Below are 18,128 nucleotides of genomic sequence, written 5' to 3'. Positions count from 1 at the left end.
ACCACACGGCCGTGTCAATTTGGCAAGCTCGAGCACAGCCTGAAGTAATCGCACACGGGCGTGTTACACGGGTGTGTCCCAACCGAGCCCAAGTTGAGTCTAATTCGGATAAGGCTAATTTTGAGGGCTTTTAGGCATTCCAAAGCCTATAAATACACCCTAGAGAAGGAAAAAAAAGAGACAGAGAGGAGGGGAGTAAGGAATTACTCCAAGGAAGCCGATTGATCCATCTCAGAAGCCGGATTCATCATCAAGACTGAAGATCTCTCCTTAATTTCCCTTCAGGAGTTTTGGGTTTTCTTTATATTTTGTATTCTTTATCATTCTGAGATGTTTTCTTATTTAGTTATGAACTAAATCCCCTAAATACCTAAGGGGAATGAAACCTAAGACGAATCTTGTTATTATTTTATGAATTGTATGATAAATATTTGATTTGTTCTTAATTATGTGTTCTTAATTCTTGTTTTGATATCCTAGGATACCGATTCAAGATAAGCTCTTATTCAGAGGAGGAATAGACCCTATTTAAGAGTACATTTGTCATAATTAAGCGGAGTTGATTGTGCGCCTAGACATAGGGTGACAAGATTTTGCCGGATTAGGGTGAAACCTAATAAGGGGATCCATAGATCGAGTTAATGCAACCCTAGAATGTTAATTAGAGAAAAGTCTCGGTTATTCAATCTAGGGATTAGACATTATTAGTCTTGAATAGAGATAATAACATAATTTAGGGATCTCTACGGAACAAGTTCAATGAATAAATCGTCCGATTCAGAGCCAGAATAACAAGTACAGTCTAGGAGGATTTTTCCTTAGGTATTGTCTTCATTCAATCGATTTTTCCAATAGCAATTCCCCAATTCCATTCTCTGTGTGTTCTTAGTTTAGATAATTAGTTAGTTAAAACAAAAACCTCTTTATTCTTAGGCTAGATAATAAAAAGACAGTCATTACTAGTACTTTTAGTTCCTTTAGGTTCGACAATCCGGTCTTGCTAAAACTATACTACTGTTCGATAGGTACACTTGCCTACATCTCGATAATAGTTCGTTTAAGGACGAGTAATAATAAATATTTAAAACCTATCATGAAACCACGCGATTGGGTTTTTGGCGCCGTTGCCGGGGAACTAAAATATTAGAAACACTCAATTTTTATTACTTTAGCCATTTATTTTTTGTGCACTTTAATTTATTATTTTTATTTATTAATTTACTTTTTCCTTCGCTTGGCAGGTTTTTATAGTTTATGACTAGAATAAATCCGTTAGGACCATTACTTTTTGACGAAGAAATCGATCGTACAGCTCGCAGAAATGAAAGAGAAATAAGGCGAAGCTTAAGATACACAGAGAACGAGCAAGAAGATGATACTCAACCCCCAACCGAAGAGATGGCTGAAAACCAAGGCAATCAGCTACCTCCTGCAATTGCGGTTAATCAAAATCCTGTTCCACGTACTATGTATGATTATGCTAAACCTTCTTTAACAGGAACTGAATCGAGCATAGTTAGACCTGCTGTAGCTGCAAATACTTTTGAATTAAAACCTAACACTATTCAAATGATACAGTAATTTGTTTAGTTTGATGGTTTGCAGGATGAGGATCCCAACGCTCATTTAGCCAACTTCTTAGAACTATGCGATACATTTAAAATTAATGGTGTCTCTGATGATGCCATTCGTCTTTGGTTATTCCCTTTTTTCATTGAGGAACAAAGCTAAACAGTGGTTGAACTCGTTACCACGAGGGTCAATTACTACATGGGAACAAATGACCAAACAATTTTTACTAAAATATTTTTCGCTGGCTAAAACGACTAAATTACGTAATGATATCTCTTCTTTTGTGCAGATGGATTTAGAAACACTTTACGATGCATAGGAGAGATTCAAGGACCTTTTGAGAAGGTGCCTTCATCATGGGTTACTGCTTTTGCTACAGGTTCAAATGTTCTATAATGGCCTGAATCCTTCGACTCGACAAATGGTTGACACAGCTGCTGGCAGAACCATTAATAATAAAACACCTGAAGATGCTTATGAGTTTATAGAGGAGATGTCACTGAATAACTACCAGTGGCAAGTCATGAGGACAAAGCCAACGAAAACGGCCAGCGTTTATAACGTCGATTCGGTCACCATGCTCTCTAATCAAGTAGAACTCTTAAATAAAAAAGATTGATGGTTTTCTTAGTTCTTCGCAGGTTCACCCAGTAATGCAGTGCGAAGCAAGTGGAGGTGGAACAAGCCATTCGGAATACCAACCTTATGTCTACAACATGGATAACGAGCAATTAAACTACATGGGTAATAATCCTCGACCTCAAAACAATCCATATAGTAACACTTACAATGCATGTTGGAGGAACCATCCCAATTTCTCGTGGAGCGGTTAAGGAAATCAAAGACTACAACCACCTCCAGGCTACCAACAACCACCCTACCAACAGGAAAAGAAGCCGAACCTTGAAGAGATGCTCTCAAAGTTTATTTTGGTGTCAGAAACTCGTTTCTAGAACACCGAGACAACACTTAAAAATCAACAAGTGCCGATCTAAAGGCTCGAAACTCAGATAGGCCAGCTTTCCAAACTAATTTCCGAACGACCACAAGGTAACTTGCCAAGTAATACTGAACCCAACCCAAGGGAACAAGTCAACGCAATTAATATTCAAGATGAAGAAGGAGTTGTTGAGCCTGAACCAGAACCGAGGCAAGAAACTGTGGTAAACAAAGGTCAATGTGAGGTAGATAACAATAAAAACAAAACGGTGAATAAGTCGAATATAAACCTCATGTGCCATACCCCAACCCGACAAGGAAAGACCGCTCAGATGAACAATTTGGTAAATTTGTTAAACTCTTAAAAAAATTACATATAACTTACCGTTAAATTAAAGCCCTATCGCAGATGCCAAACGCAATGAAATTCTTAAAAGAGCTTTTAGCAAATAAGCGGAAGTTGGACGAAGTGTTGCATGTGGAGCTAAACGCAGTGTGCTAGGCTATTCTAAAAAATAAGCTACCGAACAAACTAAAAGATCCAGGGAGTTTTACGATTCCTTGCTTAATTGGTAGTTTAGATGTTAATAATGCATTAGCTGATTTAGGGGCTAGTATCAACGTCATGCCTTATAAAATGTTTAAGAAACTAGGTCTCAAGAAACCCAAACAGACTAGGATGAGCATTCAACTAGTAGATAAAACTATAAGATTTCCTAGGGGTATTATTGAAGTTGTGCTAGTAAAAATCGATAAATTTATATTTCCCGTTGACTTCATTATTTTACACATAGAGAAGGATAGAAACACTCCTTTAATTCTGGGAAGGCCCTTTTTAGCAACTACTAAAACGGTTATTGATGTTGGCACAGGTGAACTCACACTCTGTGTGGGAGACGAAACAATCACCCTTCAAGCTCGCAATTCTGGGAACACATCGGGAATTGAAGGTGATCGTTTAACCCGTTCTCCTAGAACTGACAATATGGTACAACCTACTCTACAGAAAATGAGTTTAAAGGAAGCACATTAGTCATTCTCAAGCAATAGTAGAGGACCTATTCATGAAGATCGAAGATTACAAATCGAGGAACTCGATGAATGGTGGACGCATAAACCAAGAACACCCAACAAACCGAATCTACTACAGAACGAGCTCAATACCTTTCCAAATCAACTTAGGATTGGAGATAGAGTCTTATTAGATATCGCAGATCCCCACATTGTTACTACCAAACCAAATGAAGAAATCTCTCTTACGGTACTTAGTATTTTCCCATTCGGTACGGTCGAGGTAAGGCACCCCAAGTTCGACACTTTTAAGGTAAGCAACACCAGTTTAAAACCTTATTTTGATGAGATTGATAGCAGGAATGAGGAGTATAAACTCCTCGAAACACCATGATCATGCAACAGAGAGGTAAGTCGAGCTTAGACTATAAATAAGCGCTTCTCGGGAGATGACCTGAGCACTAACTATATTAACTTCTTTAAAAATTTAGTCTTCAGCACCTAACTTACTAATGGAGCTTTTGAATACAAGTTTTCCACAGAGACACAACCAAGCACACGGGCGTGCTTATGGCAGTGTGAAAACAGGGCAAGGAATTCCCCAAACACGGGCTACAATAAATCGCCACGGCCGTACGACATGGCCGTGGTCGAGCCTGCCAAAACAACACAGGCATGCGATACGCCTGTGTGGAAGACCCGTGGTTGAAACTGAGAAACTAGCACGGGCATGCACACGCCTGTGTCTAACACCTGTGGTCAAACTTGTCAAATTAACACGAGCGTGGGGCTTGCACACATGGGCATGGTAGAAGCAAACGAAGCTAGACACAGTCGTGCGACATGGCCGTGTGAACCCACATGCCCGAGGTACACGGGCGTGGGATGAATTTTAGACGCGTCCAAATAGGGAAAACGCGAAAACATGGGCAAAAATTGGGGAACATGGGTGTGTGCCATGGTCGTATGACCCAAAATCTATAAATACCCTGCACTATTCACTTTCGTCCCCATTCAAAAACCCTAGCCCTAGCTGCTGCAAATTCACACGGCCTCCCTGCCACGCCCGTGCGCCGCCTCCAATTTCATTTTTGACGTCCATTCTCCCCTTTCTAGCATTTGCTTACTCTTTCCCCTTTAATTACACTCATTTATAATGCTATTTCTCTTAGTAGTCTATATTTTTCATGTCATTTTTATCTTTCTATCACACAAATTTCATTTATAGGACAAGTCATCATCTTTTCATGTTCAAATTCCTACACATTACATGATTTATCTACTCCATTTAATTAGTTAGAAATGAATATCCATGGTTAGAATAGTTGAAATAATCATGGCTTTTGTATTGACAATTCTATTCATTCATATAGTAATGTGCATTCCATTCTTTGCCATTTTACTTTTATCACCATGCTAGTGCCACAAAAGTCTACCATTGAACTTATCATTTTTAGTTAGTTTTAGTAGTTGAGGCTTGAAATTATGATTTTTAAGATTTGACTTCGTTTTACTTTGACCACTCATCAAGATGACTTGATGATTCTAATCGCAGGTACAATGTCATATTCACGTGGTAAAAAAGTTGCTGTCCCTGCATCCAAGAAACGGAAGGGAGCGTCATCTTCTACGGGTCCAACCGCTGAAATTCGTCTCCCCCTCCTACAATTTCCCCGTGGGCCTCAAGAAGAACTTTTCCAGATACTTTGAGCCCAACCTTTAATTGCGGGCTGCTGCATCGATCAGGCCGCTGTAGAACAAGTTCAGTTGGCTAATACGATTCGGGCCCTCTTAACCACCGACCCTTGGGAGTTGTTTTTTGGGATCATCGAGCCAACATACCTCGGGCTCACGATAGAACTATGCTCAACGTTCCATCTTTAGACCGTAATGACGAACTACGATGATCCCGGCACGGTGCAATTTCGCCTAGGCGGATTAGTCTGCCATCTCAGCATCCCAGAATTCGGCACGACACTGGGTTTATATACAGAGGAGTTCAAGGAAGAGAATGACTTAGATGCTCTCACTCGCCACATACATTTCTCTCCCTCGAAGTGTTTGCACACTTTGTCCCCTGGCGCAGCCTCCTACAATCCTAGTCGCTCCAAGGCATCAGTTCTCCCACCATCCCTGAGGTACCTACATGCCATTTTGGCTTACACGATTACAGGGAGGTGAGAGAGCACTGGCATCGTCAACACTCACGACGCCTACTTTTTATAGTGCATGTCGAACGGGCACATCATCGACCTTGCTTATTTCATCGCCCTCGTGATTCAGCACCAGATGGAGCGGCATATGAAGGGGCCCATCTCCATTGGCCCCTACGTTACTCGACTGGCGTGACACTTCGAGCTCCTCAACACCGCGGCCCAAGAATCATCCCTCACCCTTATCGGCCAGATGTCTCCACAAGGCATCTCGAGCATGCTTAGCATGAGGATAATCGAGATGCGCCGAGGAGCCTACCCTCCCCAATATCTCCTCGCCCAATCTACCGAGGAGGAGGCCTACGAGGACATTTCTGATGATGTCCCCTTACAGCACGAGGACCCACCGACTCAGCCACCACCATCCTCTCGTCCAGTTCATGCGGCGGCTTCATATGCTGACATCTCTGAGCGCCTTACTCGATTCAAGTAGCAGTGTTTTCAACAATTTGACAACATTGATGCTACTTTACAGCAGATTTGTCAGCACCTCCACATCTCATTGCCAGTCCCACCTCGCGAACCATCCAGCGATGAAGATGTTTAAAAACATTTATTTATTATTTTATATTTTTAATTTTTATTAAAACTACTTTTTATTTTTATTAGATTTTAGAAATTTTATTTTTAATTATTAATTTCGGTTATTTCTTATTGAGTAATTATTCTTCCTAATATCCCCTAAAAGGTTCCTGATTTTATCACAGTTATATAGAGCTCTTAAGCTCATCATCACATAGGAACTAAAACTCTACCGGAAAAGGTTCTCCATGACTACCATGTCCTGCTCACCCACGACCATAGCTACCACTAGAGATAATATCCTTCTGGCACAGGATTTATGACCTAATGAACCTCTATGACCGCCGAAGTATCCTCCTCCACTCTCGAACCAATTACTCTCAAGAACTCTAGTTCGAGGAATTCATCATACAGGAAGTTTCAATTCTCCCCCTATCTTATTTTTATACTTTAATATATATCTTTGTACATTGAGGGCAATGTACATCTTAAGTGTAGGAGGGATATTTATCTCATTATCAGAAAAATCCCTGAATGATTTCCTTATTCTCTTGAAAAGCTTTGATATCATATTTAGGATAAATTTTAATTGATTTATGATTTTGATTGATATATCTTAAATTAAAACATAGGCAATTATGCATTGATTTTTTAAACTTTAAGACATTAGAGAATCAAGCATGATGAGTTGATTTTTAAAAATTTAAAATCTTAGGCTGTTTCCCCAAGGTTTATGTATTACTTTGAGTTTGGATTCACAAGTTTTAAACATCAAAAAGCCATAATTTTTGTTAGATTTTTGAGCCTTTTGAGCATCTATTAATTCTTTCATGCTCACTTTTATTATTGCTTTGAGTGCGTCAGTAGTGAACTGTTATTCTAGAACTTGCTTGATTATTCATGTTGAGACCGCACCATTTGATTTGATATGTGAAAATGATTAAGGCACTTAGGATTAACTCACTCATGCCATGAAAAGCCCACCTCTACAATTAACCCCTAGTGAACCCCCTTGAACCTAACAAGCCATTTCTTGTATTACCCTTAATATTAACATTTAACCTATTATTGTTGAAATCCTCTAAATTAATTTAAGCCCTATTTTTGTCAAGATTTGAATTGAAATAGTTACTTTGCTATGTTTTATCCTGCTCTGTAATTTGACTTGTTCTTAAAAAAAAAAACATGTATACATATTAGTAGTGATCTTCTGTTTGTAGGCTTCAAAAGTTAATTTTCTTAGTCTGAGAAGAAGCTCTGTTGTACGCAAGTGATGATGAACTCTTTTTCTAGTTAGGTAATTTTTCAATTCAATCTCGATTCTAACCCTTTCTTTCGGCTTGTGACCACACCCCCTAACCAAACCTTATTACAACCCTCTAAAGACATTTTGATTGATGTATCATCATAAATTATAGTGGTGGAGATTTGATTTTCATGCAAGCCTATGGTAATGACTTTTCATTATTGACTATTGAGTGCTTCATTTATTGTCCTTAAACACCTCGAGTGATTTGAGTGAATTTGTAGTGAGGATGTGAAACTCTGTGGTATTCTGAATCAAAGGTAATTACTTAAATGCGAAGAGACACCTATGTTTGCATGATTAAATACTCAACTTGGAATGTTTGAAACTTTTATGTTCTTTTAGTTGAATTCTCAATGTATGATTACCTATGGATTATTCTGAGATATTATCGATATAAATTATAAGTTGAGAAGAATTTATTTTGATTATGAGTTGAGAATTTTGCTTGAGGACAAGCAAATCCTTAAGTGTGGGCGTATTTGATAAACCGTAATTTATACATATTTTTACCCTATGGTTAACGCATTTTATGGATGATTTTCCATTAGAATTGGTGAATTCGATGCTCCTAATGCTTTAATTTCAGGTTTTACACTTAGGAGAGCATAGGAGAGTGAAAGGAACAAGAAACGGGCCAAAAATGGAGAAAATGGGCCAAAGTACAAAATTAACACGGCCTGGACCTCCTCACACAGGCAGACCACACGGCTGTGTCAATTTGGCAGGCTCGAGCCCAAAGTTGAGTCTAATTCGGATAAGGCTAATTTTGAGGGCTTTTAGGCATTCCAAAGCCTATAAATACACCCTAGAGAAGGAAGAAAAAGAGACAGAGAGGAGGGGAGTAAGGAATTACTCCAAGGAAGCCGATTGATCCATCTCAGAAGCTGGATTCATCATCAAGACTGAAGATCTCTCCTCAATTTCCCTTCAGGAGTTTTGGGTTTTCTTTATGTTTTGTATTCTTTATCATTCTGAGATGTTTTCTTATTTAGTTATGAACTAAATCCCCTAAATACCTAAGGGGAATGAAACCTAAGACAAATCTTATTATTATTTTCTGAATTGTATAATAAATATTTGATTTGTTCTTAATTATGTGTTCTTAATTCTTGTTTTGATATCCCAGGATACCGATTCAAGATAAGCTTTTATTCAGAGGAGGAATAGACCCTATTTTAGCGTACATTTGTCATAATTAAGCGGAGTTGATTGCGCACCTAGACATAGGTGACAAGATTTTACCGGATTAGGGTGAAACCTAATAAAGGGATCCATAGATCGAGTTAATGCAACCCTAGAGTGTTAATTAGAGAAAAGTCTCAGTTATTCAATCTAGGGATTAGACGTTATTAGTCTTGAATAGGGATAATAACTTAATTTAGGGATCTCTACGGAACAAGTTAAATGAATAAATCGTCTGATTCGGAGCCAGAATAACAAGTACAGTCTAGGTGGATTTTTCTTTAGGTATTGTCTTCATTCAATCGATTTTTCCAAAAACAATTCCCCAATTCCATTCTCTGTGGGTTCTTAGTTTAGATAATTAGTTAGTTAAAACAAAAACCTCTTTATTCTTAGGCTAGATAATAAAAAGACAGTCATTACTAGTACTTTTAGTTCCTTTGGGTTCGACAATCCGGTCTTGCTAAAACTATACTACTGTTCGATAGGTACACTTGCCTACATCACGATAATAGTTAGTTCAAGAATGAGTAATTATCAATATTTAAAACCTATCACGAAACCACGCGATCATATTCGCTTGCATCAAATGATTCTTAACCTTTTCAGAATTAAAAATACATCTAAGAAAACATCACACAATCAACTATGTCTAGAGCTTGCATGCATGTATTTAAAATAAGCATAAATCGAATGAAACAGTGATATAGACAATCTCAAATCACAGGCATTAAAGTTGATAAAACGTTCACCTCAATAACTCCAACCTAGAAAAGATTTAGTTCATGGATGGAAAAGTTAACACCAAATTAAAATCATTCATCAACATTAAAACAAGTTTAAATCACAGAAATCAGGAAAACAAAGGCAAAAAATGTAGGATTTCTTGCCACACTCCAGCTTCTCTTTTATCTTTTGATTGTACGTGAATCTAGGATAGATGTCTCTTCCCCTTCTTCACATTTGTATGCTGCTCTCTGTAGCTGCCACCCTTTCTTTCTCCGGAATTCTCTAATGGAGTTCTTCTCTGCGTAGGGAGAGGATTGCTATCACCAGTGTCTTTCTCACGCAAATTCTCCTCCTTTTTTCTTCTTCTCTCTCCTTCTTTTATTGGGTAGATCTGTCTCACTTCAGCACACATTTTTCATTCCCCTTTTCAGGTTGGTTCTTCTGGTACACACACAGCTGGCTGAGAATGATGTGGATAAAATGCTGAGTCATCTTCTTAGAATTTCCATGGCAATTCTGTTGGCAAACAATCTCACCATTTGCCATGATAATGTTTCACTTCCCTTTTTCTCCCTCTATATATTCTTCCTCTTCCTACACCTATGTTCACACAAAACCACACCTTTCTTCCCCAAGTGATAAAAGTAACAAATAATGGCCATTATATCGCAATCCAAGCTTTGTTATGAAATGTTCTAAAAATATCCTAAAAATGCAAATGTATTCACTTAGTTACAACCAATTAGTTCCATTTAGTGGCCTTAAATATAACTCTTTTCAAGAATTATCACCAACACATCTATAAATAAGACATCAGGGGTTTAATGTAATCAAGTTGTCCTAAATGCCTTCAAACACCCTTGTAGTTTATAATTAGTTTTAGTTTATTTTCTTTTCAGCTTTTTAAATACTTTCTTGTTTTTCTTCTTGAATCAGTTTTGATTCAATGACTTGTTTATTTAATTGAAGTATTTAGTTTATAATTTTTTTTTGCATTTGTTGTAACACCCCTTACCCGTATCTGACGCCGGAACAGGGTTCAAGGCATTGTCGGACTTACATCTTAACATTCATACATTTTCAAGTTATAAATCTGGCATCCAATGTAATACCCCCTACCCGTATTCATTGCCAGAATAGGGTACGAGGTATTACCGGAGTTTACAAATAAATAATTTTTTTTCTTTTTCTTTTTTAGGAAAACTCAATACAGTCCCTTTACAGATATCTAACCTTCCCTGCAATATTATATCGAGACCAATCCAAATCAACCAATCCAATTCAACATATTTTTAAGATAGATTCATGCATTTTTATAAGATAACCTCATCACATAACTAAACCAAGATTTGTTAGCCATACCATTGGCTGACCTTACTTTCATTTCATAGAATCATTTACTTTATTAGCTTATACATGCCATTGATCTCCAAAATAAAGTTTCTTTATATACCGAAGTCCTGAGGTTGATAGTGTGATGTGTCTCCGACCAAATCCAACCTCCGAGCTCTTAACACTACAAAATAGGGAAAAAGGAATTGGGGTAAGCACTTTGTGCTTAGTAAGCTCATGTAATAAGAATTATACTTACCTAATATTTTCAATACAATACAATAAACATTCCTATATCCATTCAATGCATCATTACCCTAATATGCACAAACTCAACATTCAAGTTAGTACAATAATTTCCATGTACCAATAATATAAGCCATGATTGATGAGCTCATCAATATCATGATTTCCATTTCCTTGTTATTTTTCCATATTTATCCCGTTAAATTTATCGGGATTTCGATGGATTTTTCAGAGATACACTTTTAGTGTACAATTTCGGGTCCCTCAATTCATATTCATGTGCGCACATTTCCATTTCAGAGAGCACACTCCCGTGAACCTCAACCTTGCAGCGGGATTACCGGTCGAGCTAAATCCTCGCAATATAAACTCATAGAGTATTGTCGGGATTACGGTCCAGGCTAAATCCCTGGCGACAATTACTCTAATGAGCTTGGATCTGAATTACCAGTCAAGCTAAATTCAGACCTAATTCGGATTACCCGTGCAGGTTAAATCCGTTTTACACATATTCTTCGGAGGGCTATATCAGATAGGATCACCCGTCGGGCTAGATCCTTTTACCGTCAATTCCTTTTCGAGAGATCCATTGAATTTTCCTTTCATTCAACCGGATTTCTTCCCATTTTATCAAATATATCAATGTTTCATCAATTTTCATATAATGAACATTCAAATCATATTCATATAAAAAACATGCATTTCAAGCATTTAAGAATATAATTCAAGTTACATGAACTTACCTTGATACTTGTTTGTAAACAAAAAATCTACTAATCCTGAACTTTTTCCTTTCCTCGATCTAGCTTCGTATTTGAATCTTCGGATCTAAATAAATAAATTTAATTATAAATTTAATACATTTCATGTTCATATGCAACATTCTCTATAATTCAACTATTATTTATAGTTCATTCAAAGTTGTCTACTTGAGTCATAGTCACTAAATTATTTTTACCTTGAGCTATAGAACTCCAAATTAGGATCTGATAATTTTCCATGAAACTAAACTCACATATATTCATACCATAAAATTTTTATAATTTTTGGTGTAGCCAATCAGTACAGTTTATTCTTTAAATTCACCCCTGTTCTGTTGTCGACAGTTCTAACCCTTCTTCACTAAAAATTAATTATCTCTTCATACAGAATTCAAATGATGTTCTCATTTATTTATATTAAAAATATACTCATTAATGATTCTATACATATAAATTTAAGCCCATAATTGTTTTTATTCAATTTTTTATGATTTTTCAAAGTCAGAATAGGGGAACCCGAATTCATTCTGACCTTATCTCACAAAATTCATTATATCTCAAAATTTACAAATCCATTACTTACACCATTTCTTCTATGAGAAACTAGACTCAATAAGCTTTAATTACATATTTTTTTCATCTTCTAATTCGATTTCTACAATTTATGGTGATTTTTCAAAGTTAGTCTACTGCTGCTGTCCAAACTGTTTTTGTGCAAGCTGTTTATTACCATTTTTCCCCTAAGCTTTTAATAAATGATAATCTCATCCCTACTCAATTAGCCTCTCAATTGAACTGATTTTTCTAAATTAATATTTTATTCTATCACCTTAAACTATTTTACAACCTTTAGTAATCAGAATTTCAGCAATAGACTTGAATTCCAAGCATTTTCACAATTAGGTCCTAAAAATCAATTTCTATTGAAATTACCTAATAAAATCATCTCATAAACAAATTAAAGCCTTAATTTCATTCTATTTCATCATAAACTTACAGAAATCAATCATGGTGACTTTCAATTTCATCCATGAAATCAAAAACTAATGAATTTAATAGTAGGACCTATTTGCAAAAGTCTTAGAAACACAAACATTACAAGAAAAATGCAAGGATTAACTCAATTGGTGCAAAAATTATGAAATACCAGCTTATAGAACCCTCCTATGGCATTTTTAGCTGCTGGAATTGAAGAGAAATGAAGAGAAATCTAAATATTTCTTATTTAGTCCTAGCTTTATTTAGTTAATTTTGCAATATTCCAATTTTACCCTTAATTTATCAATTTTTCTGCTGATTTCATACCCTTGCCGTCCAGCCCAAATAACTTTTGGGTCTAATTTCCTTTTAAATCCTTTCTCATTAGACTCTTAAACTATTTAATCATTCTAGCAACTTTTACACCTATTACAATTTAGCCCTTTTCATTCAATTGACTACCCAAACATTAAAATTTCCTAACGAAATTTTAATACCACATTAATAACATTTCATAAATATTTATAAAATTATTTTCGACTCGGTTTTATGAGATAGAAGTCTCGATACCTTGTTTTTACCCAATTTCTTCAATAATTTCTTTTTCTAACTAACCACTAAATCGGTAAAATTTTTCTATCAATATTTTCATACGATTTTCCTATCATATCAATTTTCATGCAAAAATATTGAAATAAATTTCTCTTTAAATCGGATTTGTGGTTACGAAACCACTGTTCCGATAACCTTGAATTTAGGCCATTACAACTCTCCCCCCTTTTAGGATTTTTGTCCTCGAAAATCTTACCAGTAAAGAGGTTTGGATATTGTTTCCTCATTGCCTCCTCCGGTTCCCATATCGCTTCCTCAATCCCGTGCTTTTGCCACAATACTTTCACCAAATTTATCTTTTTATTTCTAAGCTCTTTTGTTTCCCGTACCAATATCTTGACCGGTTCTTCACTGTAAGTCATATCCGGCTGAATCTCCACTTCTATCGGAAAAATAACATGTGAAGGATCTGATCGATATCGTCGTAACATAGATACATGAAAAACATTACGGATTCTATCAAGTTCCGGTGGTAATGCCAATCGATAGGCGACCGGTCTAATTCTTTCTATGATTTCATATGGCCCGATAAATCTTGGACTCAGTTTACCCTTTCGACCAAATCGGAGGACTTTCTTCCAAGGAGACACTTTTAGGAATACCTTTTCACCGACTTGAAATTCAATCTCTTTTCGTTTAAGGTCGGCATATGATTTTTGACGATTGGAAGCTGCTTTTAGACTATCTCGAATAACCTTTACTTTTTCTTCTGTTTCCCGGATCAAATCAACCCCATGCATCTTCCTTTCACTAAGCTCTGTCCAATATAACGGTGTTCTACATTTTCTACCATACAAAGCTTCATACGAAGCCATTTTAATACTCGACTGATAACTATTGTTGTAAGAAAATTCAATCAAAGGTAGATACCTCTCCCAATTACCTTCAAACTCTAGTATACAACATCGGAGCATATCTTCCAATACTTGAATTACACGCTCAGATTGACCATCTGTCTGAGGATGAAATGCAATGCTGAAATACAACTGAGTACCCAAGGCTTCTTGCAATTTGTCCCAGAAACGAGACGTAAATCGGGGATCTCTATATGATATAATAGAGACAGGCACTCCATGTAGCCTGACAATCTCAGATATGTACAGTTCAGCTAGTTTATCTAAAGAATAATCCATACGTACCGGAATAAAGTGAGCTGACTTTGTTAATTGGTCAACAATCACCCAAATAGCATCTTTTTTCCTCGGAGACAAAGGTAACCCCGATACAAAATCCATAGTGATTCTTTCCCATTTCCATTCTAGTATAGTAATTGGCTGAAGTAACCCCGAAGGTACCTGATGTTCAGCTTTAACTTGCTGACATATTAAACACCTTGATACAAACTCAGAGATATCACGTTTCATTCCCGACCACCAATATATCTTTTTCAGATCATTATACATTTTATTACTCCCCGGATGTACAGACATAATACCGTTGTGAGCCTCGCGTAGAATCTTCTGTATGAGCTCTGAATTCTGAGGTACACATACCCTACCTCTGAATAATAAACAACCACCAGAACCAATCTGAAATTCAGAATCATTACCTGACTCACACTGTGCCCGTTTAACTTGTAACTTATCATCATTCTTCTGAGCTTCACATATTTTCTATAAAAATATCGATTTAGCTCTTAATTCTGCTAGGATTGAACCACCATTAGTCAATGATAACCGGGTATTCATAGCTCGTAAAGCAAACAGAGATTTTCGGCTCAAAGCATCAGCTACAATATTAGCTTTACCCGGATGGTAATCAATAATCAAATCATAGTCCTTTATCAGTTCAAGCCACCTGCTTTGTCTCAAATTCAAATCTTTCTGTGTCATCAAATATTTCAAGCTTTTATGATCAGTATAAATATGACATTTCTCACCGTACAAGTAATGCCGCCATATTTTTAGTGCAAATACAATAGCAGCTAATTCAAGATCATGTACTGGGTAATTTCTTTCATGTGGTTTAAGTTGTCTTGAAGCATAGGCTATTACTTTACCTTATTGCATCAAAACACAACCTAAACCATTTAATAAGGCATCACTGTAAATAACAAATTCCTTACCCGGTTCAGGTTGCACTAATACATGTGCTTTCGTTAATAGGTCTTTCAATCGGTTGAAACTTTGTTGACATTCATCAGTCCACTCGAACTTTACATCTTTTTGCAATAATCGAGTCATTGGAGAAGCTATCATAGAGAATCCCTGTACAAATCTCCGGTAATAACTAGCTAAACCCAAGAAACTTCTAACTTTAGATACATTCTTCGGTGGATTCCAATTAACAATAGCTGAGATTTTATTTGGATCTACCCTGATACCTTCGGCAGATACGATATGTCCTAGAAAACCCACTTCTCGAAGCCAAAATTCACATTTACTGAATTTAGCATATAACTGATTCTCTCGCAGAATTTGCAACACAATTCTCAAATGTTCTGCATGTTCTTCTTCATGCCGAGAATAAACCAAAATATCATCAATGAATACTACCACAAATCTGTCTAAATACGGCCTGAATATTCGATTCATTAAATCCATGAATACTGCAGGTGCATTAGTTAGCCCAAACGGCATAACTAGAAACTCATAATGCCCGTACCTGGTTCTAAAGGCTGTTTTTGGTACATCTGACTCTTTACCGAATCGATAATAACCTGATCGAAGATCAATGTTTGAAAACACAGTAGCACTTTTCAGTTGATCAAATAAATCATCAATCCGGGGTAACGGGTACTTATTCTTTATGGTTACTTTATTAAGTTACGGTAGTCGATACACAATCTCAAAGACCCGTCTTTCTTTTTCACAAAGCAACCGGAGCACCCCAAGGTGAATGACTCGGTCGAATAAAACCTCTATCAACAAGCTCTTGCAACTGTGTCTTTAACTCTTTTAATTCTGTAGGAGCCATCCAATACAGAACTATGGAAATCGGAGTAGTTCCTGGAATCAAATTTATAGAAAATTCCACTTCTCTTTCGGTGGCAATCTGGTAATTCCTCCGAAACACATCAAAAATTCACATACCCATCGAATCGCTCTGTATTTTTGACTCGAGATACTTTGGTGTCAAGTACATAAGCCAAGTAAGCATCATACCCTTTTTGACATACCTCTGTCTTGCCATTATGAAATCATATCGATAACCCTTACATCGATCGATTTAAGCGGAGCAACTCACCATTCGACATTTTAACACAATATATTTTTGTCTACAATTTACTACCGCATCATGCTGGGTTAACCAATCCATGCCCAATATCACGTCAAATTCATCAAATGGCAGTAACATCAAATTAGCCGGGAAACAATAACCTCTTACCATTAGTGGACAATTTTTATAAATTTTATCCACCAACATAGACTGGCCTAGGGGGTTCGAGACTTTAACCACAAATTCAGTAGGTTCAACAGATAAATTTTTAATAATTGCAAGTTTAACACATATATATGAATGCATAGAACCAGGATCAATCAATGCAGTAATATCAGTATCAAGTAAAGAAAATGTACCAGTAATAACATCGGGTGCTGAGGCATCTTCTCTGGCACGAATGGCATATGTCCTAGCAGGTGCTCGTGCCTCAGGCCTACCTGCAGTATCTTTTGTTGCTCCTCGACTACCACTGACATTACCGAATGGTTGAGGTGGTCTACCTCTCGAAACTGGATTACTCAGCTTCGATATCTGTTTAGCTTCTTTTTCACCCCTTTCTGGACAATCTCTGAGGAAATGGTCAAAAGAACCACATCGGTAACTAACCCTGCTCTTTAATCGACATTCACCAAAATGAGCTTTATTACAGTACTGACATCTCGGTTTAGGAGTGCCAACACTGCCAACACTGGTCACTGATGGAGTAGAAGGCCTTGGATTAGTGTGTTGAGAACCTCGCTCTCTGCTCGAATACCCAATGGCTGAAGTAGAACGATCCTGATACTTCTTCAATTTCCTTGAAGCAGAAAACTGAGATTTTCCCATCGGTCTTTTACTAAAAATTCGAGCTTCCCTCTCAGCCTGTTTCTTTTCTTTGCTCAATTCTTCTACTTTATAAGCTCTTTCTGCCAATGTAGCAAACTCTCGAATTTCAAGAATTCCGATCAGTAGCTTAATGTCTTCATTCAACCCTTCTTCGAATCGTTTGCACATTTCAGCTTCTGACTGTACCCATTTTCGAGTATATTTACTCAATCGACCAAATTCTCTTTCATACTCAGATACAGATTTGTTACCCTGTTTCAGCTCAAGAAATTCTTTTCTCTTTTGATCGAGAAACCTCTGGCTGATATATTTCTTTCTGAACTCGGTCTGAAAGAATTCTCATGTAATTTCTTCTTTCGAAACAACTAAAGCTTTAGTATTCCCCCAATGGTAAGCTGTGTCTTTTAGTAGTGAGACGGTACATTTCAGACATTCTTCTGGTGCACAAAATAATTCCTCCAAAACTCGGGTAGTGTTTTCTAACAAGAATTCAGCCCGTTCGGAATCATCATCAACTGCTGCTCGAAATTCTTCAGCCCCATATTTTTGAATTTTATCTACTAGAGCTTTCCTTTTCTATGATTCAAGACTGCACCTGTGGGATCTCGAGAACCGGTGGAGGAGCGGGAGGGGAGCTTGAACTTGTTGCACTCTGAGGTTAGTTCTTAAGTATTGATTAAACCATTCATTCATCATTTGAAAGAAGGTTGTTTTCCTCCTCCCTTGACCTTCTAT

General features: G+C 36.9%; 1 non-coding gene across 1 annotated transcript; it reads right to left on the bottom strand.

Annotated features, from left to right (window-relative positions):
- Positions 1-1,828: 1,828 nt before the first annotated feature.
- On the bottom strand, positions 1,829-1,935 carry LOC128280174 (small nucleolar RNA R71). The gene has a single exon (XR_008270354.1). It is a non-coding gene; the product is annotated as a small nucleolar RNA R71 (small nucleolar RNA).
- Between the last annotated feature and the right edge of the window lie 16,193 nt (positions 1,936-18,128).

The sequence above is a fragment of the Gossypium arboreum genome, chromosome 8 (assembly GCF_025698485.1).
Source record: "Gossypium arboreum isolate Shixiya-1 chromosome 8, ASM2569848v2, whole genome shotgun sequence".
Classification (NCBI taxonomy): domain Eukaryota; kingdom Viridiplantae; phylum Streptophyta; class Magnoliopsida; order Malvales; family Malvaceae; genus Gossypium; species Gossypium arboreum.
The sequence above is the reverse complement of the archived record's forward strand: the minus strand, read 5'-3'. Positions and strand labels throughout refer to the sequence as shown.